We start from the raw sequence: 6,543 nt of genomic DNA on the forward strand, positions 1-6,543 counted from the left end.
TTTGTGCACCGCCTAAGGCCTAAGAGCCTCTGGCTAGTTGTTATATAATAAGGGAGTGTGGCATCATTTATTCCAGGGTGGGGAACCTCGGGCGCAGGACCCAAGCCTCTATTCTCCAGTCCTTGCAAACCTCCCCAGCCACACACAACCTTTTCTCAGGCCACACCCCTTACCAGTTTTGCCTTCACCCTCCACAAGTGTTTTTGTTTCACTGTGCCGTATCCAGGGCCGTCTTTCCCCGTGGGTGCAAGGGGTGCGGGGCGCCGGATTCTGGGGGGTGCCCGGCATCCACTGCTGAAGCCGCCTAAGCTCTTAGCTATCTACCTGTTATGAAATGCAAATAATTTTGATCAAGCTAGAAACTAAATTCCTTGATGGCAGAAAGTGAGGAGGAATTAAAGAACCTTTTATTGAGGGTGAAAGAGGAGAGCGCAAAATATGGTCTGAAGCTCAACATCAAAAAAACGAAGATCATGGCCACTGGTCCCATCACCTCCTGGCAAATAGAAGGAGAAGAAATGGAGGCAGTGAGAGATTTTACTTTCTTGGGCTCCATGATCACTGCAGATGGTGACAGCAGCCACTCTTGAGAGTCCCATGGACTGCAAGAAGATCAAACCTCTCCATTCTGAAGGAAATCAGCCCTGAGTGCTCCCTGGAAGGACAGATCGTGAAGCTGAGGCTCCAATACTTTGGCCACCTCATGAGAAGAGAAGACTCCTTGGAAAAGACCCTGATGTTGGGAAAGATGGAGGGCACAAGGAAAAGGGGACGACAGAGGACAAGATGGTTGGATAGTGTTCTCGAAGCTACCAGCATGAGTTTGACCAAGCTGCGGGAGGCAGTGGAAGACAGGAGTGCCTGGCGTGCTCTGGTCCAGGGGGTCACGAAGAGTCGGACACGACTAAACAACAACAAAGAAACTAAATTTGGGAGCACTGGGCAGATCTTTGCACCCCGGCGGTGCATATGCTAAAGACTGTGCTGGCCCCACAAACCCTTATTTCCAGATGAATAGCCTTTGGACTATAATGTAACTTAAATAGAAAACTATCTTTAGAAAGATTTTTTCCTCCAAAAGCATTTTATTTTTTAAAAATCCAGTTTAAATAATTTAAAAAATCTGATTTAAATAAATAAAAAAATTTGATGTTTATCCACCCTGCTTGCCTGTAATGATTTGTAATCTGTCCTCGGATACTGTTTTGGCTGAAGAGTGGGATAAAAATAATTTCAATATATATTTAGTAAATAAATCATGACAGACAAATCCCATATGCTTCTCTTCCAGCCTGAAGCTACAGAAACATTTGCAGCAGTAGAAACCACAGATGTTTTAACTGATTTTCATTTGCACACTTCTTTGTGAATGAAAGGTTTCGGACACCATTACCTGCTCTTTCCTGTTTATTTATTGAGCAGATTTGTAAGCCACTCTTCTATAATGGGGCTCTCAGGGTGGTGTACAATGTAAAAACAAATCAGAATAAATGCACTTAAAAACAGCAACTGTGATGGCCTGGGAATCCGATTCAGAGGCTGAACCGGAGGAATCCCGGCCTGCACAGGAGTCCCCGCCTCCAGGGCCGGCTGAGCTGGGGCAGGGCCTTGATTCTGAAGCGCCTGCACCTGTGCCGGATCCTCAGGAGCAGACACCAGGTGATTCCACTCTGGATCCGGGGGTGATTGAGGACGCAGTGCCTACAGGTGTGCTTCTCCCAGCCCTGTCAGGGGAAGGTGAGTCTCTCCCTGGGTCCAGTGACCCTCCAGCCTCTCCTGAGCTGCAGAGGCTCAGGGCAGAGAGGCGGAGGGAACTGGTTTCTCCCCCAGGAGGAGTGCTCGCCTTAAGGCCAGGAGAGGCGGATCACCTGGGGGCCGGGACCACCCCTGGCCTCAGAGGAGATAAAGGCCAGTCAGCCAAGTCCCAGGTTGCGGGAGTAACGTCATTGAATACCTGCTTCTGCCCGGACCCAGACCTGTCCTTCCAGAGTTCCCGTCCCCGCCCGGCTTCCTGCTTTGGACCCCGCCTCACTCTTTGTGAACTGTTTCCAGACTTGTGACCTAGGACCGGACTTTGACCACGCCAACGGTAACCTTCCCCCCGGGACCAGCACAGCAACGAACTCACAGAAGCCGCAGCAAAAACACTGGACTCAGCTATACAGCTGCAGATAAAACGTTCCAAATGTGTTGTGAAGTGCAATATGCAAATGTGACACAAGATGGCGACAGTGAGCTATGCAAAATTCATTTTATTTTTCAAAACGTTTTTTTAAAAAGCATTTTTACAGTGTTTCTTATATGTTTGTAGATTCCACCATTTAGCACTTACACGGCACTTCAGAATTGTTAAAATAATAGGGGCAATGCTCGCATTTCAACTGTATTCAGTTGTTTTTGTGAACAGATTCCTGAGCAAAAGCAGGGAAGGGGAATATAACCTTTTGCCAGTAGAGAACTTCACGTACTTTAGCCGGCCATTGCAACAACGCAGTGAACCAATCACTTATCAATAAACGGGAAGGAGTCTCAGAGAAATGGGTTGCTTGCTGAAGGCAGGGACAGAGGAACTCTGGGAAAGTTTGCAGCATTTGGAACTCTTTCATTTAGAGAAAAGGTAAGTAGGAATAAAGGGGAGATTATATTTCAGGTACATCTAGTTACAAGTTGGCAGGGCAGCCGCCAGTCTCTGTCTCTCAAGCTTCCAGCTTCAGCCCAACTCACACACACAACTCTCCCGAACCCAGCTATCCCTTGGCCTTTCGTTCTGCACCCTAGGGTGCCAGGTGAGGTGAGGAAAGGTCCTCCCATTTGTCTCCACGGCAACAGAGCAGCTCCTTTGGATATGTTAAATCAGGGCACTTAACTAGCCAGCCAAAACCATTATCTTAACAAAGGAACTAGCTTGACTGGTTCCTCAGGCTCCCTCCTAAACATTCCACCAGGCAGAGGGCCTTCTCGGTGGTGGCACCTGCCCTGTGGAACACCCTCCCACCAGATGTCAAAGAGGAAAACAATTACAGTGGTACCGCAGGTTACAGCCGCTTCAGGTTACAGACTCCGCTGTAGAAATAGTACCTTGGGTTAAGAACTTTACTTCAGGATGAGAACAGAAATCGTGCTCCGGCGGCATGACGGCAGCTGGAGGCCCCATTAGCTAAAGTGGTGCTTCAGGTTAAGAACAGTTTCAGGTTAAGAACGGACCTCTGGAACAAATTAAGTACTTAACCCGAGGTACCACTGTACCAGACTTTTAGAAGACACCTGAAGGTGACCCTGTTTAGGGTAGCTTTTAATGTTTAATAGATTATTGTATTTTAATATTCTGTTGGAAGCCGCCCAGACATTATTCAATTATATATTATTTATATAATTAAATAATAATAATAATAGCCCAGACTGGGCCCTTAAACTCCTTACAATAGGGTTGCCATACGTCTGGAATTTCCCAGACATTGCTGGGATTCAACCATTGGAAACAGTGTCTGGGCAGAAATCACTGAAATGTCTGGGAAATCCGGACGAATAGCAACCCACGTCGGAAGTGCAGATTTAGGCAACCCTAACAATATATCTATATCTATATATATATACAGCTGAAATATAATCTCTGTCTTCTATATATCCCTGTGCTCTGCAGGTGAGGGTCTCTTATAGATACCATCTTATCAAGAGGTCTGTTCCCCACAATATGGGAAATGGGTCTTTAGTGTTGCGGCACCTCAAGCCTGTGGAATACCTTCTTCTGGAATATTAGACAGACACAATTTCTCTTGCATTTCTCAGTGGTTCCTGAAGACTTTCCTCTTTCAATCAGTCTCTTAAGAGCAGACCGTTCCCAGTCTGCACCCCGCATTAAAATCATTTTTAGATGTTTTATTGCTAGTGTGTCTGCTGCCCTGGGTCCTACACAACTTTTAGAAGACATCTGAAGGCAGCCCTGTATCAGGACACTGTTTGATGTTTTATTATGTTTTTTATATGTGTTGGAAGTTGGCTAGAGTGGCTGGGGCAAGCCAGCCAGATGGGCGAGGTATAAATAATAAAATGATGATGTTGACAGAATCAAAAACTTCACAGAATCATAGAATTGTAAAACTGGAAAGGTCTGGTCCAACCAGGGATCTTTTGCCCAACGTGGGGCAAAATAAATACATTTGACTGTCTGCTAATGCAAGTGTTTGCTTAGATTTGATTGATTCAAAGAAAAGCAGTTCATCACCCTTTGATTGGTGTTAAGTTGCACAGCCCTGGACGGGATTCCCATGATCAATTCTGTGTCATACAGATTAGCGGGAGCTTCCTGGCAATCTCAGAATTCCTGCCAGGAGTATCTATCCTGGGAGCATCTCGTCCAACCGGCTGATTTGCATGAGGGAGAAGGCACATGACTGATAACAAGGCTATGCAGTGGCCAATGACAGCTTTCCCCCATTCATTAGAGACAGGTGGCTCATGCTACAAAGCTAGTAATTTGTGCTCATGTGGGCATCTAATTCAGGAAGCAGGCGCCGGACACACCTAGTGACAGCCTTTGTTGTCTTAAATTATAATGTTAAAATTGTGGGTGGTAAGAAGAGATGTGTGTGTGTGTGTGTGAGAGAGAGAGAACGAATGATTCTCTCATAATGAGAGAACTCAGACTTACCTGGAGAAATCCGCCATAGAACATGAACCACCAACTTGGATGGTTTCAAAAAAGGATTGGACAGAGTTAGGGAAGGGAAGGCCATTGATGGTGGTTAGGAAAGAGGGCAGCGGAGTACAGTGGTACCTCAGGTTACAGATGCTTCAGGTTACAGATGCTTCAGGTTACAGCGCTAACCCAGAAATAGTGCTTCAGGTTAAGAACTTTGCTTCAGGATGAGAACAGAAATCACACGGCGGCAGCAGGAGGCCCCATTAGCTAAAGTGGTGCTTCAGGTTAAGAACAGATTCAGGTAAAGAACGGACCTCTGGAACGAATTAAGTTCTTAACCCGAGGAAGGGGGTATTCCCAGCCCTACCTTGACATGCTCTATTTTATTTATTATTTATTAAATTTATTAAGTTTCCCTGCATTGCAGTGGGTTGGACTAGATGACCCTGGGGTCCCTTCTGTCTCTTCTAAGATTCTATGAAATTTGTATAACGCCCTTCATGCAAAGATCAGCAGGCTACCCTCTGAATCCATCTAACGGTTTCTAGCTCAGCAGGGCTATGCTGCCTCGGCACATTTTGTGCACACTGTTAACGGAGAAATCTGAGGGCTCCCTTGGACAAAAAAACAAGGACACCAGCCAGGAATACCAGAGCAAAACAGCAGCCAGTAGGCTTGGTCTTTATTGAAGACTGTCGCCACAGGACTCCCACCTACCTCAAGGTGGAACCAGATGGAAGCCCCAAACAAAGGAGAACCCAAACTTTTATTAGCTGCTAATCCCCATGTTACACCCCCCAAACTACATCACTAATACATCATGGGTACGTCATGAAAGGGGAGGTCTGGTGGCAGTAATCTGAGCATCCTGGACCCTGCCCCATGGTTCCCCTTGCCCTCCACCAAACACCCATCAAGTGTAACAAAAGAGATATTTACATTTCCCCCTTTTCCAGCCAAGTTAATCACACCCTTTTGTCTTCATCTGGGTTTGTTGTTTCTGGGATGGCTACCTGTCTGGCACTCAGGTATCAGGATGCGAGGGATTATCACTCAGGCAGAGGGGCTGCTGAGTAGCTGAGCTCACATGTCTATATGAATTTCTGAAGTTTTACCAGTGAGCCAGTACATAGATACATTTATCAGTGAATTGCTAAATTTGGTATCAAAGGCCCTTTGAATAGATAGGAAGAAACTGTGATGAAGTGTTTTGTGGGGACAAATCACAAAAGTCACAAAAGCGATTGTGCTGATTTTGGTAGTGGGCTGCATGTGCATGATATCTGCTGGAGGGGCAACCCCCCCAACCTATACATAAATTCCTGCAACAGCACTAAAAATTCAGGCTTGAAAGGCCCTTGGAAACTGCAAAGCTAAGTCGCCGGGCGAGGAATCTGTGGCCCTGCAGATGTTCTTGGGACTCCAGCTCCCGTCAGCCCCAGCCAGGATGAGCAATGAGAAGGGATTGTGGGAATCGGAGTCCACAAATTCTATTCATCCCTAAAGGAACCAGGGATCTTTGAAGGCAGAGCTTTCCAAACTTTTCATGCTTTTGACACACATTTTAGACATGCGGCGACACAGTAACTCAGATTTACTATTAAACCAGAGGTTAAACTAACCTCTTTCCAGCCCCAGGAGGAGCGTTCGCGCGATGCACCTACAAACTGCAGCCGACACACTAACGTGTTGCAGCACACAGTTTGGAAAGCTCTATTTGAGAGGCACAAATACAAGATGGGTGACACCTGGCTTGAGAGCAGTACATGTGAAAAGGATCTAGGAGTCTTGGTTGACCACAAACTTGACATGAGCCAACAGTGTGACGCGGCAGCTAAAAAAGCCAATGCAATTCTGGGCTGCATCAATAGGAGTATAGCATCTAGATCAAGGGAAGTAATAGT

The sequence above is a fragment of the Podarcis vaucheri genome, assembly GCF_965113315.1.
Source record: "Podarcis vaucheri genome assembly, chromosome: 14".
Classification (NCBI taxonomy): domain Eukaryota; kingdom Metazoa; phylum Chordata; class Lepidosauria; order Squamata; family Lacertidae; genus Podarcis; species Podarcis vaucheri.